The sequence below is a fragment of the Magnolia sinica genome, chromosome 17, assembly GCF_029962835.1.
Source record: "Magnolia sinica isolate HGM2019 chromosome 17, MsV1, whole genome shotgun sequence".
NCBI classification, from domain to species: Eukaryota; Viridiplantae; Streptophyta; class Magnoliopsida; order Magnoliales; family Magnoliaceae; genus Magnolia; species Magnolia sinica.
Genome location: NC_080589.1, coordinates 16,042,221 through 16,064,918, shown reverse-complemented (window position 1 = coordinate 16,064,918; position 22,698 = coordinate 16,042,221). Strand labels below are relative to the sequence as shown.

The window sequence follows — 22,698 nt, the reverse complement described above, 5'->3', positions numbered from 1 at the left end:
CGGTCAATTTCCTTCACTTCACAGTCAATTTAATTCATTTTACGATCAATTCCCTTCACTTCATGGTCAATTCTATGTATTTCACAGTCAATTCAATTCATTTCACGGTCAATTCCCTCCACTTCACGGTCAATTCCATGCATTTCACGGACAATTCCATGCATTTCACTCCATTCACTCCCTTACACTCAAATACACGTCCGAACTCATCTCTTGCATCCCTATTCCTTCTTTTCACCCATTTTCTTCGTTAAATCTCCATCCTACTATTACATTACATCTTCCATTTCCATTCTACTCAAGGCTATCCCAAATTCATCGAATTGACCGTGAAGTGCATCGAATTGACCATGAAGTGAAGGGAATTGACCGTGAAATGCATCGAATTGGCCGTGAAGTGAAGGGAAATGACCGTGAAATGCATGGAATTGACCGTGAAGTAAAGCAGATTCCCCAAAATTGACCATGAAATGCATGGAAATGACCATGAAGTGGAGGGAATTGACTGTGAAATGCATCGAATTGACCATGAAGTGAAGGGAAATGATCGTGAAATGCATGGAATTGGCCATGAAGTGAAGCGGATTCGCCTAAATTGACCGTGAAGTGAATGGAATTGACCATGAAATGCATCGAATTGACCATGAAGTGAAGGGAAATGACCGTGAAATGCATGGAATTGACTGTGAAGTGAAGTGGATTCGCCGAAATTGACCGTGAAATGCATGAAAATGACCATGAAGTGAAAGGAATTGACCATGAAATGCATCGAATTGACCATGAAGTGAAGGGAAATGATCGTGAAATGCATGGAATTGACTGTGAAGTGAAGCGGATTTGCCTAAATTGACCGTGAAATGGATGGAATTGACCGTGAAGTGAAGGGAATTGACCGTGAAATGCATCGAATTGACTGTGAAGTGAAGGGAATTGACCGTGAAATGCATGGAATTAACCGTGAAGTGAAGTGGATTCGCCGAAATTGACCGTGAAATGCATCGAAATGACCGTGAAGTGAAGGGAAATGACCGTGAAATGACCACGAAGTGAAGGGAAATGCATGGAATTGACCGTGAAGTAAAGCGAAATGATCGTGAAAATTGACATAAAAATGCCATATTTTAAAATCTACCCATATCTTAAAAATATCACGATGACACCTTTTGGTGTATTTTTCAAGATATTTTTGTAATATTTTCAAAATCTGAGTGATACTTGTCACACTACTGCGGTGGACAAATCATAGTGTATGTGAGAACCTAATTGCCTTAGAGATCATCGAATGTTTTGACCGATTCGAACTAATTCATGAGCTACATCGATCAAGTATAAACCAATGGTAAAAGGTTCCAATGATTAGTTAATCCTACCCATTGGATCTGCACTACCGTTCCCCTAGAGTGTACAAAAACTGTGATGAGTTGGATTTTTCTCAACCAGTGGTATAATCTTTTGGCTGTGGCTCATTATAAAGATCATCTAAGAACTAGACAATCAAAGCAGACCAATCAAGGGTTTATGGCCTGTTTGATTTATTATAACCATTATAAATTAGAGGTAAATGGGTAATCATTTTTCTTCACGCGTGTTTGGAATGGAGGTTGGAATGGTGGTGGAATTTCACCTCGAAAACCAAAATTCAAACTAGTCTAAGCCAAAACCTTGTGGACCCACCTTGGTGTATGAGTTTTATATCCATATTGTTCATTCATTTGTTTAAATGATTTAAGATCATGGACCCAAACATGAAGTAGATCCAAAGCTCAAGTGGGCCACATAATAGAAAACAGTGGAGATTGAATGTCTACCATTGAAAACTTCTAAAAGACTACATAAGTATTGGATCTACCTCATTTTTTTACTCATGCCCTAAATTGATCTTGCAAAATGAATGGACGGCATGGATAAAACATGTACATCAAGGTGGGCCCCATAAAGTCTGAGTTAAGACCTACGCAACTTGTAAAATGGATGGACAGATTGGATAAAAAACATAACCAACCCAGTCGACCAGGTCTAACCCGGTCGACCTCGAATTACTGTCCAGTTACCCGGTCGACCCCATTTCTTTGTAGGATAGGTAGTCGAGGTCGACCGGGTCCCAACCCGGTCGACCGAGTTACTGGACAGCAATTCGAGGTCGACCGGGTTGGGGTCCACCATGATTTATGTTTTTTTTATCCAGTCTTGTCCATCCATTTAACGCCCACTATTAAAAACTTATTAAGAGTTGCAGAAGTTTTGTATTGAGTTGATATTTGTGCTTTCACTTCATTCCGGTGTTCACTTCATTGTAGATGGGGGATGGCCTAGAATCTTTCAAATAGGAAGACCCTATCTATCCAAGTCCTTGTCCATTTTTCTGTTGTCAATTGCCCATTTGTAGGCCACTGATCAAAGAGTTGGGAACTTTCGATCTGGAATATTTGGGAATAGTCCATCCATGGTGGGCAAGTAGAACAATCTATGGCTCCAAGACGTGGGCCCAGTAATATGGACAGCATCAAAGCAGCATACATGTCCTGATGCTTGAGGGCCCTATAGTTCCTTGGACAATAATAACAAGTTAATGTGTGCAAGCAATGGACTGTAGAAGGAGAAGAAGGCCCTATAGTGCCTTGGACAATAACATTAATGAGTGCAAGCAATCAATCTAAGAAGTTATACATACAAGCCAACCTCTGATAATTCCAGGAACATTGGAAGTTGCACATAAAACTTTCTAGTGTAGCACTCATTCCATAGCCCTAGAGCTTGTTAACTTGACTCAAAACTTGGCCAAGTCCACTTGACTTGGTTGTATACACATTGTCGATCCATTTTGCCAAGTCATTTTAGAGCATGAACCCAAAATTGAAGCAAATCCAAATCGCAGGTGAACCACTAGTGACTGAATGCCCACCATTAAAAATTGACCGTGAAGTGAAGAGAATTGACCGTGAAATGCATGGAAATGACCGTGAAGTGAAGCGAATTGACCATGAAATGCATGGAATTGACCTTGAAGTGAAGGGAATTGACCATGAAAGGCATGGAATTGACCGTGAAGTGAAGGGAAATGACCGTGAAATGCATCGAATTGACCGTGAAGTGAAGTGAATTGACCGTGAAATGCATCGAATTGACCGTGAAGTAAAGGGAATTGACCATGAAGTGAAGGGAATTGACCGTGAAATGCATCGAATTGACCGTGAAGTGAAGGGAATTGACAGTGAAATGCATCGAATTGACCGTGAAGTGAAGCGAATTGACCATGAAATGCATGGAATTGACCGTGAAGTGAAGAGAATTAATCGTGAAATGCATTGAATTGACTGTAAAGTAAAGGGAATTGACCGTGAAATGCATTGAATTGACCGTGAAGTAAAGGGAATTGACCGTGAAATGCATTGAATTGACCGTGAAGTAAAGGGAATTGACCGTGAAATGCATTGAATTGACCGTGAAGTAAAGGGAATTGACCGTGAATGCATAGAATTGACTGTGAAGTGAAGGGGAATCATCGGAATTAACCGTGAAATGAATGGAGATGACCGTGAATGAAGGGAATTGACCGTGAAATGCATGGAATTGACCGTGAAGTGAAGGGAATTGACCGTGAAATGTATTGAATTGACGGTGAAGAAAAGGAAATTGACCGTGAAATGCATGGAATTGACCATGAAGTGTAGGGGAATCACTGGAATTGACCATGAAGTGAAGCTAATTGACCATGAAATGCGGTGGAATTGACCGAAGTGAATGAAATGGATTTTCGACCATCGACCCAATGGAATCTTGAAAAATAAGTAGGTTGGTTAGTTAAAATAGCATCTCCTACCCCAAAATCCTATACGATATGTCAAGTAACTCATTTTGGTTTAAGAGATATATTTATTAATGAATAAAGAAAGAAATCAATAAAAAGAAGGAAAAAAAATTTTATATGCTTATATATACATATTTATAAAAATATGTATTAGAGAAAAAGCTCTCCTTGTGGTAAAAAAAATTTACACAGGTGGGACAGCGAGTCGGGGTCGTCCGGGTTTGCGGGTCGGGCTGTTTTTTTTTCTTTTTTTTCTTTTTTCCCTATGGTAATCCCCATCGCTTTTTGTGGGTCTCATTATGATGTATGTGTTATATCCAAACCGTCCATCTATTTGGTGAACTTGTGTTAAGGCTTGAGAAGAAAAATAAGACAGATGTAGCTATCAAGTGGACCACACTATAAAAGGCAGTGGAGGATTGAACGTCTACAATTGAAACCCTTTTAGAAGTCACAGAAGTTTTAGATCAACATGAAAATTTTTTTTTCCTCTTCATCCAGGTCTTTGTCACCCTATGAATAGATTGGATGGAAAATATATGTTATGGTGGGCCGTACGAAATTTTTAACAGTGAAAATCAAGTTTCCCGCTGCTATTTGTGGTGTGGTCCAGTTGATCTTTCGATATAATTCTTTTTTTCCCATAATGATCTGAAATGATCTCGAAATATGGATGAACGGTGTGGATATAATAAATACATTATTTTGTGGCCATGTCGAGGAGCGTCAGCGCTCGTCTTCGCACACCAGCCAATCGACCTTCCGGAAGGAACGAATGATCGGGGGTATTTTGGTCCCTTGAAAAGTCGCCCGTACACAGGGGGTATTCTTGGAAGCTTAAAAAGAAGTGGGCTTAAAATGGCTGGTGAGCCATAAATAGGTCGTACAGTAGGAAATTTCCCTTAAATTTTTATGATAGTCGCCTAAACGCAACTTAGGAAGAATGATTTCTTGGGTAAACTACGGAATGTATAAATTATATCAACCGTTCAATCCGTAGACCTGCACATTGATCCAGACCGTGAGATTAATGGTCCATTTTTTGAATTTTCTAGACTGTGATCTCTTTCAATATCTGACCCACAATTTTTTACAATTACAAATGACAGCCACATGTATCAGATGAACGGTCGTGATTTATACACTGATCTTGGGTATATAACCTACGGACAAGATCATTCCCCACAATCTAATATAAATAAATATCACGTGCGCATAAGGCATCCAAAATTTCAACCATGTGCGTGTTAGCTATAGATGATGTGATGTCAACGGGCTGAGCAACCATCACATGTTGACGCATGCATACAGTGGACGCTGACGATTGCATGAACAGAAGACACGTGTATAATTTGAGAGAATCAACGGTGCATGTCTATTGGTGGACACGTGGCATTTTGGAATCGTTCGTGTAAAAGACCATCGACAAGAGGACGGTAAAAATGTAAAAAAGAATGAAAGTTGCCGAGGAACCTTAGAACGTATAGTCCTCTAATGGGGTACATGAACTCGGTCCTGAACCCGTGGAGGACATACAATATACTCGGGTTTTGCACCAGTGAGCCCACGGTTTTAGCGTTCGCGGCGGCCACATATCTAACGTAAGGAAGTAACTTTAAAACAAATTAAATATACGAATAGAAAAACAAAAATCAAATACTCACAAAGATATATGTACATTGTAGGTGGAAAACTGTTACAGAAAAAATCACGGTACCAAGTGACAAATAATCCACTGTATAATCAAAAAGTTATAATAGATGAAATAATTTATAAAGAAAAAAATTCTTAACTTTTTCTTTGCAAACCTTAGAAATTGTATAAGTTCTTTCTAGAATACACAAATTAACCCTAATTTCATATTACAGTCTTATATAGTCTTTCATATAAAATTCGAAACAAAACCTGCACTTTTTAAAATTTCTGCATTATGTTCGGAAGACTATACTTAACCTTCGGCCGACCAAAATCATCATAGGGATTCTCGATCGATCGGAATCCAACCTCGGTCGACTGGGAACATTACAGGGAGGTTCAGTCAACCCTACTAGAGTTCGGTTAACCGAACTCTACTAGACAAATTAAAGGCACTTGGACAACAATCTCTATCGTACCTTTAATGTCTTAGCTCCACTGCTCTACGTTGTCATCACCATATCAAAACGTCAATATAGCTTTACCATTACTTCGGCCCAAAGAAATTGAGCAAAACCTAAACTACTATGTGGGAACTACTTTTGTAAGTATGTCAGTCAGATTTTCGCAGGTATGAATCTTCTTAAGAGTAATAATCTCTTCCTCTAACATCTGTCAGATAAAATAATGACGAATATCAATGTGTTTAGTCTGGGAATGGTATATCAAGTTCTTCGCCAAACTAATTGCGCTTTCATTGTCATAATGCATAGGCACGGCTTCCTGCTAAAGCCCCAACTCATTCATCATACATCTCGACCAAACCACTTTCTCAAATGCTTATGTCACCACCATATACTCAGCTTCAGTTGTGGAAAGAGTGTGCACAGACCGAAGCTTCGACATCCAATTGATCACTCCACCCGCTAACACAAACGAGTAACCGAAAGTCGACCTTTTATCATCTACATTACTAGCATAATCGGCATCCACATAACCTACTAGTTTCTCCTCAGATTTATTGAATACAACACGTAGTCAGTCGTACCATATATATAACGAAGTAGCCATTTTACTGCCTCTCATTGTTGCTTGTCGTGATTTGACATGTATCTACTTACAATACCCACTGCATGTGAAATATTTAGTCTAGTATAGACCATGGTGTACATAAGACTGCTAACCACGCTCAAATAGGGCACACGAGACATTTATTGATTATCTTCATTAGACGTAGGACATTATTTCGAAAAAAGTCGAAAGTAAGTAGCGTGGGATGTGCTAATCAGTTTAGCCTTATCAAGTCTGAACTTAACCAAGACCTTCTTAAGATACTCCTCCTGAGATAACCATATCATGCTTTCCCTGTCCATGTGTACATCAATGCCGAGAATCCTTTTTTCAGCCTCCAGATCTTTCATCCCGAATGCCCTGGATAACTGAGCCTTTAATGTGATGATTTCAGACATGTTATGATTAGCAATAATCATTTCATCAACATATCATACCAGTATAATTAATTCCCCATTACTTCGTGATTTGAAATAGACATGATGACTGAATTTGCTTTTAATAAACTATTGACTGATCATGAAAATTTTAAATTTTTTATATCACTACCTATGTGGCTATTTTAGGTCGCACAACGACCTTTTCAACCTATAAACTTTATTCTCTGCTCTATCTACCTCAAACCATTCATGTTGCTTCATGTAAATTACCCGTGGAGAAAAATTGTCTTCACATCTAACTATTCTAATTTTATATTGTATTGGACAACCAACGCCAACACGAATTTAATACATACCTGCTTCACAATTGGCGTGAATATCTCACCAAAGTTAATACCTTCTTTTTTATCATATCCCTTCGTAACTAATCTTGCCTTGTACCTATCCAGTTTCTTTCAGAAAATCCACTTGCATCCAATCTCTTTCCTTCCAAAGGGACGCTCCACCAACTCCCACATTTTGTTCTTGTATAAAGAATCCATCTCACCATGCATTGGCATCATCCACTTATCACCATCTGCATCATCTAATGCTTCTTATAAGGTAGACGGATCCCTACATTTGTAATGGGAGTAAATGCAACATTAAAGTCATCTCTGTATCTCAACGGTACTCTACGATTTCTCAGTGAATTTCTCCTAACAGGTGGTGCCACCACCTCTTTCTGTACCTCTTCCTACGACTCGGCTTCTTCAAATATTTTGCCTTTGTTTATTTTCACATCAACAACTGATTTTTCAGTTTCCTTATGCTCATCCTTCTGATACAAGGAACTATCATCGAATTTGACATCACAGCTAAATATGATTTTCTGAAACCTGGTAACACAGCTTGTACCCTTTCAATCCATCACCATAGCCAATAAAGGTACTTTTTTTAACCCTTTGGTCTAGCTTATCTCTCCCAACCGACGGTACATAAGAATAAGCATCGCAACCAAAAATCTGTAGCCCCGAGTAGTCAACTTCCTAACCACTCCATACATTTTTTAGAATTTTACAATTAATCATCATGGATGGGGAATGATTCGCTAAATAGAAAGTCATGTTAACGACCTCAACCTATAACTCCTTACCTAACGCAACATTACTTAGCATATTTCAGGCTCTTTCCAAAGGAGTATAATTCATACGCGTGCCCCACCACATCATTCTGCTCTTGTGTATACCTTACATTGTTATGCCTCGCAATCCTCTCATTCTTACAAAACAGATTAAATTCCTTCAAAGTAAACTCTTTGTTGTTATTGGTCCACAAAACTTTCAGTTGTCGTCCTCACTATTTTTCAACCATAACCTTTCATGACTTAAAAATGGCAAATACATCAGATTTATTCTTCATTAAATAAGCTCATACCTTTCTAGTAAAGTGTAACACCCTGAAAATCGGGGGTCGAGCATAGGCCCAACTCCCGAATCCCAACACATCACTTATGCAACATAAATAATGATAATTAAATGTTGTCTGTATTAGTGCATTAAACATGAATGGGATTATACCAAAACAGCATATCATACTCCAGAGACAAGTGAGTTTTGCAAGCGGAAGACTGTAATACATGTATAAGATATATGAACTGTAGTATGTCTCTAAAGTGTGATCATGTTACCAGGTTAAATATATACATGTATACTCTCAAAATGTACAAAATGAATATACATGTGTGCTCCAAAATACAGAATAACAGTGTAAGGGCATCTAATCAGTGTCCTTGTAGCCCCGGTGATCAGGACACGACTCACATGAACCCGCCCGATAACTGCATGTAGGAGAATGCCCCCTCCTCATCCTCGAAGTCTGGCTCCGCCTCATAGGCATCGCCACCACCTACAGTTAAGACAGAATCTGGTTGGTGTGCACAACACCATCCTGGAACGTGGGAGTGAGTAATCAACTCAGAGGAGCTATAAAGCAAAGGTTAACATGTTATCAATTCAGTAAAGCAATAATGATAAAGCAATACAACAAGCATTCCTAAGTAATCTGGTTAATACAAGGATGTTATGTATTAATGATGTATGCCCTCGCTTGCACTCCCTCTGCGAACTTCATCTCATGGTCACGGCATGCATCCCTTCCACAGTGCTCAACTCCAACGCCAAAGGCACATGCAATGCGGTGCATGAACATGATTACCGAGTTCTTATTAGACCTTTTCATACAGCAGGATTGGGAAGCTAAGGTACCTCCCTTATATCAATTCCCAAACAATGATCCATTCTAGGGTCGTCAGTCCTAGTAAATCTCATACGAAGTTGCGGTTCTAGGTCACTACAAAGTTCTCGTCACCTGATCAGTGTAGGCCTAATTTATACTCTAGTTGTTACGGAAAGGCTCGTCGCCTCAACGCAGTCTCAGGGTATGCTCGAGGTTACTACAAAGGGCTCATCACCTGATCAGTGTAGGTCGACAACTCGAATACAGTGTCTCATACCAACGTATTCGGCTCACGAGGTGATGTTGCTCACTGGTCACTACGGGGAGGCTCGTCACCCCAGCGTAGGCCGACAACTCGACCACGGTGTCCCATACCACCATATCCAGCTCATGAGTCTTAACAGATCGAGGTACTAAGGTTAACGGGGTTTCCACTAGTAAGTTTTAGCATCCATACATAGTGAACATACATTGGGTCAATCGGGTTGCTTGATAAGCTCGACTAGTATGAGCATACGTCGAGCCGATCGACATGGAGCGCGTAAGCACTCCGCGTGGCCTAACCACCGTCGACTAGCAGCGTACGACTCAGATTTATTGGGCGTCTGTCGTGACTAAGTAGTACGACCACTTATCGTAAACCATTACTGATTGCCTAGACTACGTCGTAGCCCCAATCACATTCCAAACAATAGCATTCACATTAAGCCAAACAGCATGTGGCAACTGAAATCAAATACAGATCTCACATGGGCATTTCAACAAACACATAGGGTACATGTTAGCATACATAGGCATTTCAACTATAAAGCATGTAGTAGTGATATAAGTCACATAAAAGACACTATAGCCGTAGTTAAGGGAATTGAGAATCCTATCTCAACACCCTCATTACATGCATTTCAACAAGTATTCCTCATTGAGGCATTTTATCAAACACTTAGACTACACATATTACATACATGTAATAACTTAGTTAAAACATATATTATAGCAAATCCTTTCACAAAGGAGATGCCCCGTATACAACGATCATGCATTTACAATCAATAATCATGGCAAGCACGAATCATAATTCCATATTCATTCGAACATATCAACAACACGTGGATTTCAATATATTCAACATAGTTCATATATGTGTAAAATGCGGAAAACATCGTATCTAAGCATATGACAGCATTCAAGTCAGTCATAAATCATTAACTAACATTGAAAGCCTTGAAAACCATAACCTAAACATTTATAGTCCGCACCTTTCGCCGGTAGACTCGTAACGAACTCAGTTTAAAAGCTAAGTCTTTGTCTACGGCACCACAACAACCTATAACATGAAATAGGTTAGCTATTTCATCACTTACACTATTGAAAACCCTAAAACAGATTAGGGTTAGGTTTACTTACCTAAGAACGGAATCGGAATCGTCAGAATAACGATATAGGAATGGTGGTTAAGCATGTGGAGCGGCAGGATTGAATCCCATGAAGAAACGCCGACTCTCTCTCTCACTTTCTCTCTTATCTTTTCTCTCTTCTCTCTCTTAGGGTTTTTCAAATTCGTATGGAATGAGAGAGAGAGGGTTTAAGACCCTTATATAGGCTCAAACGTGAGCTCAATAGCCCCAGGGCCATGGTATACTTAGGTTATAGTCAAAACCCATCTATTCCACACCAACGGAGCACTTCTGGAGGCCCCTTATCTGCATGCGGTCGGACTTAAGCTCCCTGATATTGGATCTAGGTCGAGTTAAATTTTTGATCCGATCGAATTTACAGATCGACCGTGGCAGACCAGTTTCAGTTCAACGGTCACCGATACTCGATGGGCCACAAGTGTATTGACATGTGTTGAAAATTTTTTCTGATCCAAGAGTGTAATTAGGTCAGATTCCAATGGTCTGAATCCTTAGATTTGGTCTGCAAGTGAATCACTCAATTCACTTAAGTTTCAGTTCACTTTCTAAAGGTATTCACATTTCTCACACACTTCACTCCAGGCTCAAGTTGTGCATTTTTTAGTACCGTTAGGACTGGATTTCCGAGGTGGTTGTCAAGTCCAGGAATGCGGTTCTAACCGTATGGTTTCGCAGTAATCGAACTTTCGACACGCGGTCCAGGTCCGATACGGAGTCTCAAGGTGCTCCCGAGAGCAACCGGGTTTAGAGATTGATCCTAGATTTCAGGGTAATGCAGTACCGATGCTTCTGCACGTCTTGAGTCTTGCAGATCATATATAAAGTGGGTAGTAATAATTTTACAGGTACTCTAGCGTAGCACTAACTAATTCTCGTTTAATTTCTAAAGGAATTGGTCCTGAGTGATTTCTGCCTGAGGTGATACTCGGGTCTTTGTACAGATTTTTTCAAGATGTTACAATCTACCCCCCTTGAAGAAAATTTTATCCTCAAAATTAGTACCTTCTCGTACTCCTCAAGAATCTGAGGGTAGTTCTTGCGGACTCGGCTTCAGTTTCCCAAGTAGCCTCTTCCTTAGTGTGATGCGTCCATAATACCTTCACCAGCGGAATAACCTTACTGCGCAACACCTGCTCCTTCCTGTCTAAGATACGCGTCGATCGCAGTACATATGTAGACTGTACCTACTCTCACCTGATAATGTGGGAAGGATCAGGAACGTATTTCTTCAGCATGGACACATGAAATATGTTGTGCACGCCTACGAGTGGTGTGGGTAAAGCAAGGCGATATGCTACCACCCCCACTCGATCAAGTCTCTGGAATGGGCCAATGAATCTCGGCGTGAGCTTCCCCTTCTTTCCAAACCGAAGAACTCCCTCACTACCAGAAAAATGGGCAAAGGCTATGGATTTAATCCGTAGCCATAGACCTATAGCTACAGATTCAATCTGTAGCACGTCCGTGGCATGACCGTCGTCGTAGGTCCCAAAACAATAGGTCTAAAACCTATGGCTACGGATTTAATCCGTAGCAATAGGTTAAAATAGCTACAGATATAATCCGTAGTAAATTTTTCTGTAGCCAAAAAACCTATAGCTACGGATATTATTGGTAGCCAAAAGTAATGTTGGATCCGTAGCAATATCCCGAATTTTATAACAGCTATGGTTAATATCCGTAGCTATAGCCGACGTTAAATTATTTTTTTAATAATCATTCATTCATTCAATTACTACCTGCATAATCATTCATTCATTCAATTACAATCACTCATTCATTCAATTATCACCTGCATAATCATTCATTTATTCAATTACAATCACATATGAGCTGCCTCAGATTGAAGCAATTACTAATGGTAAAGAGTTACAAGACCATTCAGCAATGGTGAACTAAAAACCATTCTCTAGCCTCATATGAGCTGCCTTAGATTGAAGCAAGGCAAGAGAAACACTTTCATTTCAGTTGCGGATGACTTCCATGGCCAGCTGGTGAGCAATCTTGTTCTGCAACTTTGCAAGTTCATCTATGGCTTCATATGTGTCTTTGTCAGCAAAAAGCTTCAGATTAAATCATGCTGGTGCCTTTGTTATGCCCTCCCACTTCTCAACTGTCTCTTTCAGTTTGTCAAAGCCCTGCATAGGACAGGAAGAAACTTAATGTATGTTTACTTTGCCGGTATAGAACGGTTCGGATTTTCCATTAGTTGCCCCATGAATGATATGTAGATGAAAATGGGGAAAAACCAAGCATTAAGACACTGCCGATATAGAAATTTTTTATGGTAGTGTTCTTTTAAAAATGGTTAGACATTTGCTAAATTTCAAATCCCAGAACCCATGAAATAATTCAAGTTGCAAGTATGGCTAGAAGAAATTCAGATATTGTAAATAACGTGACCCAAATACAAACTTGGGTACTCACCAGGCGGGTTGTGAAATCGCCAAAAGATTCTCCCTATTGCCGTTTGTGACTCCAGTTGTAGGTTTAGGGATTTGAGAATACATTTACGTTTTAGGTTTAAGTTTAGGTTTTATGTTTTAGGTTTAGGTTTAGGTTTAGGTTTAGGTTATATGTTAAGGTTTAGGTTAGGTTATAGGTTAAGGTTTAGGGAATTAAGTTTAGGTTATAGGTTAAAGGTTTAGGTTATAGGTTATAGGTTAAGGTTTAGGTTTAGGAAATCGGGTTCGGGTTTGGGTTCGGGATCAGGTTTATGTTTGGGTTTTCGAGTTTAGGTTTAGGTTTAGGTTAGAGAGTTGAGATTAGGATTAGGTGTAAGTTTAGGTTTAGGAATTTGAGAATACAATTAGGTTTTAGGTTTAGGTTTAGGTTTTAGGTTTTAGGTTAAGGTTATAGGTTTAGGTAAAGGTTAAGGTTATAGGTTTAGGTTCAGGTTTAGGTTATAGGTTAAGGTTTTAGGTCATAGGTTTTGGTTTAGGTTAAGGTTATAGGTATAGGTTAAGATTTAGGTTTAGGTTTAGGTTAAGGTTTAGGTTTATGTTATAAGCTATAGGTTTAGGGAATTGAGAATAGGTTAAGGTTTAGGTTTAGGAAATCGGGTTCGGGTTCGGGATTGGGTTTAGGTTTGGGTTTTCAAGTTTAGGTTTAGGTTTAGGTTAGAGAGTTGAGATTAGGATTAGATGTAGGTTTAGGTTTACGGATTTGAGAATACATTTAGGTTTTAGGTTTAGGTTTTAGGTTTTAGGTTAAGGTTATAGGTTTAGGTTAAGGTTTAGGTTTAGGTTTAGGTTTAGGTTTGGGTTTAGGTTATGGGTTAAGGTTTTAGCTCTTAGGTTTTGGTTTAGGTTAAGGTTTAGGTTTAGGTTATAGGTTTAGGTTTTAGGTCATAGGTTTTGGTTTAGGTTAAGGTTATAGGTATAGGTTAAGGTTTAGGTTTAGGTTTAGGTTTAGGTTATAGGTTAAGGTTTTAGGTCATAGGTTTTGGTTTAGGTTAAGGTTATAGGTATAGGTTAAGGTTTAGGTTTAGGTTTAGGTTTAGGTTATAGGTTAAGGTTTTAGGTCATAGGTTTTGGTTTAGGTTAAGGTTATAGGTATAGGTTAAGGTTTTGGTTTAGGTTTTGGTTTAGGTTTTAGGTCATAGGTTTTGGTTTAGGTTAAGGTTATAGGTATAGGTTAAGGTTTAGGTTTAGGTTTAGGTTTAGGTTATAGGTTAAGGTTTTAGGTCATAAGTTTTGGTTTAGGTTAAGGTTATAGGTATAGGTTAAGGTTTAGGTTTAGGTTTAGGTTTAGGTTATAGGTTAAGGTTTTAGGTCATAGGTTTTGGTTTAGGTTAAGGTTATAGGTATAGGTTAAGGTTTAGGTTTAGGTTTAGGTTATAAGCTATAGGTTTAGGGAATTGAGAATAGGTTTTAGGTTTAGGTTTAGGTTTTAGGTTTTAGGTTTTAGGTTAAGGTTATAGATTTAGGTTAAGATTTAAGTTTAGGTTTAGGTTAAGGTTGAGGTTTAGGTTATAGGTTAAGGTTTTAGGTCATAGGTTTTGGTTTAGGTTAAGGTTATAGGTTTAGGTTTAGGTTAAGGTTTAGGTTTAGGTTTAGGTTATAAGATATAGGTTTAGGGAATTGAGAATAGGTTAAGGTTTAGGTTTAGGAAATCGGGTTCAGGTTCGGGATCGGGTTTAAGTTTGGGTTTTCAAGTTTAGGTTTAGGTTTAGGTTAGGGAGTTGAGATTAGGATTAGGTGTAGGTTTAGGTTTAGGGATTTGAGAAAACATTTAGGTTTTAAGTTTAGGTTTAGGTTTTAGGTTTAGGTTAAGGTTAAGGTTTAGGTTTAGGTTTAGGTTTAGGTTATAGGTTAAAGTTTTAGGTCATAGGTTTTGGTTTTGGTTAAGGTTTAGGTTTAGGTTATAGGTCAAAGTTTTAGGTCATAGGTTTTGATTTAAGTTAAGGTTATAGGTATAGGTTAAGGTTTAGGTTTAGGTTATAAGCTATACGTTTAGGGAATTGAGATTAGGTTAAGGTTTAGGTTTAGGAAATCGGGTTCGGGTTCGGGTTCGGGATCGGGTTTATGTTTGGGTTTTCAAGTTTAAGTTTAGGTTTAGGTTAGGGAGTTGAGATTAGGATTGGGTGTAAGCTTAGGTTTAGGGATTTGAGAATACATTTAGGTTTTAGGTTTAGGTTTAGGTTTTAGGTTTTAAGTTTGGGTTTAGGTTTAGGTTTAGGTTAAGGTTGAGGTTTAGGTTATAGGTTAAGGTTTTAGGTCATAGGTTTTGGTTTTGGTTAAGGTTTAGGTTTAGGTTTAGGTTTAGGTTATAGGTTATGGTTTTAGGTCATAGGTTTTGGTTTTGGTTTAGGTTATAGGTATAGGTTAAGGTTTAGGTTTAGGTTTAGGTTTAGGTTATAGGTTATGGTTTTAGGTCATAGGTTTTGGTTTAGGTTAAGGTTATAGGTATAGGTTAAGGTTTAGGTTTAGGTTTTGGTTTAGGTTATAGGTTAAGGTTTTAGGTCATAGGTTTTGGTTTAGGTTAAGGTTATAGGTATAGGTTAAGGTTTAGATTTAGGTTTAGGTTTAGGTTATGGGTTAAGGTTTTAGGTCATAGGTTTTGGTTTAGGTTAAGGTTATAGGTATAGGTTAAGGTTTAGGTTTAGGTTTAGGTTATAAGCTATAGGTTTAGGGACTTGAGAATAGGTTTTAGGTTTAGGTTTAGGTTTTAGGTTTTAGGTTAAGGTTATAGATTTAGGTTAAGGTTTAGGTTTAGGTTTAGGTTAAGGTTGAGGTTTTAGGTCATAGGTTTTAGTTTAGGTTAAGGTTATAGGTTTAGGTTTAGGTTTAGGTTATAAGATATAGGTTTAGGGAATTGAGAATAGGTTAAGGTTTAGGTTTAGGAAATTGGGTTCGGGTTCGAGATCGGGTTTAGGTTTGGGTTTTCGAGTTTAGGTTTAGGTTTAGGTTAGAGAGTTGAGATTAGGATTAGATGTAGGTTTTTGTTTAGGGATTTGAGAATACATTTAGGTTTTAGGTTTAGGTTTAGGTTTTAGGTTTTAGGTTAAGGTTATAGATTTAGGTTAAGGTTTAGGTTTAGGTTTAGGTTGAGGTTGAGGTTTAGGTTATAGGTTAAGGTTTTAGGTCATAGGTTTTGGTTTAGGTTAAGGTTATAGGTTTAGGTTTAGGTTTTAGGTTATAAGTTTTAGGTTTAGGGAATTGAGAATAGGTTAAGGTTTAGGTTTAAGAAATTGGGTTCGAGTTCGAGATCGGGTTTATGTTTGGGTTTTCAAGTTTAGGTTTAGGTTTAGGTTAGGGAGTTGAGATTAGGATTAGTTGTAGGTTTATGTTTAGGTATTTGAGAATACATTTAGGTTTTAGGTTAAGGTTGAGGTTTAGGTTATTGGTTAAGGTTTTAGGTCATAGGTTTTGGTTTAGGTTAAGGTTATAAGTTTAGGTTAAGGTTTAGGTTTAGGTTTAGGTTAAGGTTTAGGTTTAGGTTATAAGCTATAGGTTTTGGGAATTGAGAATAGGTAAAGGTTTAGGTTTAGGTTTAGGTTATAGGTTATAAATTTAGGTAATTGAGAATAGGTTTAGGTTATAGGTTTAAGGTGTGGTTTAGGTTAAGGGTATGGTCCCTGCAAATACAGATATAAACACGGCCATCCGGCGTAAATGGCCAGGCCCTTCCAATGCTGTCCATAGGAAATGGACAGCTTCATCATGGTCATAACAGCGGTTCCCACCTTCCAGGGACCCCCGCTCATCCAAATAGCTCTGACGCACATTTGGGTTTTCTGCATTAATTTCGAGCAAATACATAAATACGGTCTGTCCAAATGGCCAGGCCACTCCAATGCTGTCCATAGGAAATGGACAACTTCATCATTGTCATAACAGCGGTTCTCACCTTCCAGGGACCCCCGCTCATCCGAATAGCTCCAACGCACATCCGGGTTTGCTCCATTAATTTTGAACAAATTTAATGAAGCAAATACATAACCACTTGGCCCCAAATACTTACTTTATAAAAGAAAATTTTTCCTATTTTCTCAAATTTTCCATTTCGATCTTTTTTTGCCCAAATCCATGTCAATGCATGAGAATCATGCATAAACATGGATTTTAAGCAAAATGCATGAGGGAAATTACAACATAGATATCATGCACACGATATCACATAAGGTATTGTTTGATGAACTACACACATATATGGGATTCAACACAAATACTTTTTCATGATTCAAAGAAGGGAACTCGAGGGTTTTCCTTACCTTCCATTATATGCTTCCAAGGTGCAGATGGCCCCTGAAACACACATACATCCTGGGAATCGCTTCTCAAAACCGCAGACTATTTTGTTTTGAAACTCGTTCATCTCACCTGAAAAGACAGATCCGTAATTAGCTGATGGGCCAAATAGATCTCGACTGATGCCAATCTAACACCTTTATAATGTCGATGGTCCACCATGACTTGCTGGTTAAACTAGACCATGAAAGATCACCAAAAAACGAAGTTTGCATGGACCAAAAAGTTATAGAAAGAAAAAATAGAAAAAAAAAATGAGAAAGAGAAAAACAAGCTTGCCATCTCTAAAGAGTTACATTCCAACAAAGAAGCACAATGATAGAAGCAGAACTACCAAATGAGGTAACTGTACTTGACCTGACCAATTCCAACCAGAGCAAATAGTAAAGAATCTCCATGTCTCCAATGGCTTCCCCAAAGGTGAAACTTATTCTTTGACTTTGCAGAATTATAAGCACATTGCATCAAGTGTTAGAACAGAAGCCCAAGAAGAAGAAGAAAAAAGAGTCAAACATATATCATTATGTATCTAAAAACGGAATAACACAGTCAACATAATCTCATAACATTCCATGTACCTGTGCAAGCCTAGTTAAGAGATAAAAAAGCAAGAGTGTGCCTCTAGCTCAAATCATCTAAAAGCTAAAATGGACAATCCTACAAGCGAACCTGCTAGAATTCTACTCCATCATGCCCTTTAACTAAGTTATGAATATGGATGTGAATCTGTTTCCAGTAGCATGAGCCATAAATAAGCCAGAGAATGGTAAAGGAAAAGCTGGGTAGCTTGGAAGTTCACCTTGGGAGTGGTATAGTGGATGGAGTTGCATGAAGACACTAATAACAAAAGGGTTAATTGTGAAATCAAGCTGCCCAGCAAAATCTCTCATCATGGTTATCATCATCTATGCCTTATCCCACTTAATCGGGGTTGGCAACATGAATATCCTGTTCTGCCACCAGCAAAGTAATCTCTATTTATACACATACTTACCATTCAGCCCCATCTTTCCTGCCAATGTGTTACAAGTGCAGGGATACATATCTTAGTTCCACACAAAGCTAATAGGTCCAGAATTAATAACCATCTTTGCAAGTATATTTGTGTAACAAATGTAGCTCAGCAAGCAACTAACAACAAGTATTTTTTTTTAACATGTATTCAATAGTGTATCAAACCATTGTTCAATAAGAATGTCATCTATCAGCTTCACTTATAAAAAGTCAACCAAATAGACCTTAGTCAGATCAAGCATCATTTGGTGGAACTGCAAAGTTAGAAAACTGCACTATTTCAATTTCCAAGGTGAAAAATGGTTATAAGCAAGTCAGAGTTACAGCTTGGGTGAGTCCTATGTATCTATTTCCAAACACAAATTTACACCTGCTGAACACATTTCTAGTGTCTCAACCACCAACTGAGTACACAAAGAAACCACTTGTCTGCAAATCCAATACAATAATTCACAAGACTGATGTCAATACATCTTACAGGATCTATGCAAGATCATGCAATCTGGGTACTCCTTCCTGATCTTGGACTAAAATACATGCTTCAACAACAAAATAAAAATAAAAATAAAAACTCGAATCAACATGATGACAAAAAACTTAACATTCAACAACCTGTCTTTCCAATGCACAAGAAACAGAGTATCTCCTCAAGAAACTGAGTTCTGTTGATTTGATTTGTCTTGACTTTTATGTCCATCTGAAATGCAGTGATGCCATTCTCATTACCAGGAACCTACAATGCTAAAATCACAGGTTATAATTTGCATGTTTTGTTTACGAAGTTAGACTTTAAGCAGTCCTCTTTGAGCTATATGCCAGCAACCTAGATTGTATGTGACGCTGGGACTCTCGGCCATACTATTTTGCAGCTAGCGTTCTAGTTTCTTTCATGGCCCCATATCCTGTTGTTATTTATTTTGTAATCAGATGGGGCTGCAGACTTGCACGCCAAATGTTTTCATGGTTTTCCCCCAGGCAGATCATTCTTAAGAATAGTCGCATGAAAGGGCCATCTGTAGCCCATGTTCATGATTCTCACTTGCAAATCCTCGTGCAATCTAACTAGCAATTCTGGAATGCTGCATTCAGCAAAAAAATAAAAGCTTCACAAAGCTATAATGGAATCCCCAATTGGCCAAGTGGGTCAACAAATCCTAAAGAAGCATGCACCACAAACTGTAATCACACTGCAAAAATCAAATTTCGGGAGTAACCTTTGCATGTGCCTTGCAGCTAACCAGTGATTTAGTGACCTTTCATGGTACAAGCGGCCAACTAGTAATAGGAACTAATGATATGGTGGAGTCAAGCTAAAGGTCAAGATCATGTTAGAAAATTCTGACCATCCAGTTTGAGTATCACCAGGGGAATGCAGCTATTTGTTGCTTTCCTCTCCAGATCAACAGCCACAATCATTACAATGCTTTCCTCGTTTACCATGAGGAAAGTGCATAGGACTAGTGTGATGCCAGCTGTAAAATAGTATTGTGCAAATATGTTATATACAATGATGATGTGAAGTCACCGGCAACCTGGATTTCATACCATGACATTTGACAAGCACTTCTCACTATACTTGATATCCTTGAGTAAGAACTTTTATCTTCTGCTCAAGCCATAGGGCCTTCTTGGCCTCATCATCCATTCTCTTCTTCACATTCTCAAATTCGTTTTGCAAGGCCACAAGTTTGTCACTATTGTTGGCAATGCTGGCAAGACCATAAGCATTACGAGCCAGGAAGTACATCAGATCTTCTTGGCATGCATCGCGTACTTTAATACATTCATCAAGAGATTCATCCTCATGCCCCATCGCCACACGAAGAAATTGAACCTCTTCCTTTTTCAAAGAATCAGCCTGCAAGAAAAATTAGTGTTCTCACACTATTTGATGCTAAAACAAACCATAGTGATATGTAACTTAGGCTCAGAACTCGTGTCTCAATGCCAAATGCAGAAATAATCTATTAGACTCAGAACTCGATCAACTGACAGGTCCATACATTAGATCCACAAGGCTAGAAATAGTATATGAACAATAGCAACAACGAAAAAATAAACAGACCAAGGACTAATTACTAAAAAACTTGTGGCCATGTGTCCATAACATGCATCCAACAGCACCAAAAAAATATTCATTTAAACTGTGGAGGTCCATTTTACATGGATGTCTATGGACACTCAACCCAAAAGTGTCTTGCCTTTGACATAACAGAGCTGTTGAAGTTACAAGTCAATAGGCATCAAAAGCCATGGAACTACCCATGAGCAAGGAGAAGCTATCAAACATGTATTCATCAAATTCAAGGCTAGTGGAGAACTTTCACTCGTTCATTTAGCTGATTCATTCCAGGTTTACTTCATGTTTTGTGAAATTTGCACTACATCAGTTTGCTCTGGTTTGAAAACTTATGTAATATGATCTGATACTGTGAGATACCTTAACATATAGAAATAAACATAACATTTTGAATCAGACTCAAACATCTAATATCCTCCTCATCATCATAGCCTTCTCCCAGCTATTTGGGGTCGGTTGCACTAACAAACCCTTTTTCACCTATTGATCCTACCTAAGGCCCAATCCTTGGAAAGCAAACAAGCCTTCACACCCCTTCTCACCACCTCAACATGACCAATTCAGGTACATGTTCCTTTATGGACATTGACAAGGTGTATGAGTTGCAAGCTCTAAGCACGTGGGTAGACAAGTAGTACACCAAGCATAACTTCAACAAGAGATTCCTACATTAGCATAGGAAACTAGAAGATTATTCAAACAAAATATGAGAAGTGAACACATTTGCAATTTCCTTTTTCCTTTTCTTGTATTTCATTTGGTGATTATGACTGACAGTTAAAGAAACCAATATCTCCAAGTTGAGATCACTCAGATCCATAGACATCAACCTCACCAGCATATTAATTATCAGCATATTGTCTACAAAATTCTGCACTTGCTTTAGAGGGTGTTTCTTGCACCAAATTTCACTCTGCCAAAGAATTAATGACTTGCAAATTACAATGCTTTTGGATTTTAGAGTGTGACTGTCCCATTATACTGTTTTTAAGAATAACAAATTTTTAAGTGGTAGAATGAGTGAAAGGTACCTCATTTCAACACTGGGGTCTTGGTATCGATCCCTAGTGGGGGTGGCTAATAGTGAAGTGTGAACTGACAGTTGGGTGTGCTAACAAGCTAACAGAAAAAGAAAAAAAGTACTCAAACCTCAGATATACATAACCGAGGAGCAAAAAAAATAAAATAGATGTACTAATTTATCCTTAGAATAATTGTAAAATTCAATGAAAAAAAATCGAATTCCCTGATATTAGATGAAAACTGGTTTGCTTAAATGTACATGACAATGGATGACAAGCTGGGCCATAGCAGGGCAGCTCATCTGCTTGTTGTGTTGATGCTGATAGATCTGCACTGCAGGGAAAAGAAAAGAAAAAATAAAATAAAATAAAAATGATAGCAATCAGTTTAATCAACAAACTTCCTGCAAAAAAAAAAATCCATGGCATGCAAGCAAAATACCATTGAAAGGTTACCACCCTGTGTGCCACATGCATTCGAGTAGTTCTTTTTTTTTGTGAAGATCAATTTATTTAATCAGAAAAGAAGCACAAAAGAGATCCATGATAAGGGCAACACGTTAAAATTAGGCATGCGATGACAAATTATTAGAGTATTGCAAATAATAACATGGTTTGTGAAATGCGCATGGTGGCTAATCTCAAAGGCTTGAAATGGAGTGTCCTTCCCAACGAATTCTTTCTAGATTCCAACAAATGAACACATCCTTTCTGGCTTTGAGATAAGTGACAAAAATAAATCCAGTAAACTTTTCAGTTTTTGAGGAACATTGACACTAAAATAGGATTACCATTTTCCCTCAAACAAGAAATCCTGGGCTTCCATAGATGCTTCCTGACCTACAACCAGTAGCAAGTTTATAAAGCTCTTTCAAATCTGGAAGGTGAAATCCCTAATTCTAAAAATTCTCAAATTCCCAAAATCCCCAAATCCCCAATTTGTAAAATCAAAAAAACCCAAATTCAGGGTCCACATTCAAATCTGTAAGCGCTAAAATCTCCAAATCCCTAAATGAGGGTCCACATGCGAATTGGAAATCCACAAATTACTAAATCCCCAAATTCATATATCAACATTGAGATTGAGAGAGAGAGAGAGAAATACCTCGCATTCATGAATCTAATTCAATCGAGCTTCAGAGAGAGAGAGAGAGAGAGAGAGAGAGAGAGAGAGAGAGAAGAGATCGTGATTAAGAGAGGAATGTAGGTGGTGCGTGATAGGGAGGGCCTTGGACCACCGCTCGGCCAAACGAGGATAGGTAGGGAGAGAGATGGGGATCGAGGATGGGGTTGTTTTTGTCGGA

The 22,698-nt window shown here is 38.4% G+C and overlaps 1 long non-coding RNA gene across 1 annotated transcript in view; it reads left to right on the top strand.

Annotated features, from left to right (window-relative positions):
- The window catches only part of LOC131231367 (uncharacterized), a 52,366-nt gene extending 38,172 nt beyond the window's left edge, over positions 1 to 14,194 (top strand). Inside the window, exons 2-3 of the long non-coding RNA XR_009164335.1 lie at positions 13,860 to 13,904; positions 14,105 to 14,194. This is a non-coding gene — a long non-coding RNA (uncharacterized LOC131231367). The remainder of the gene's footprint in view (positions 1 to 13,859; positions 13,905 to 14,104) is intronic.
- The last annotated feature ends 8,504 nt before the right edge of the window (positions 14,195 to 22,698 follow it).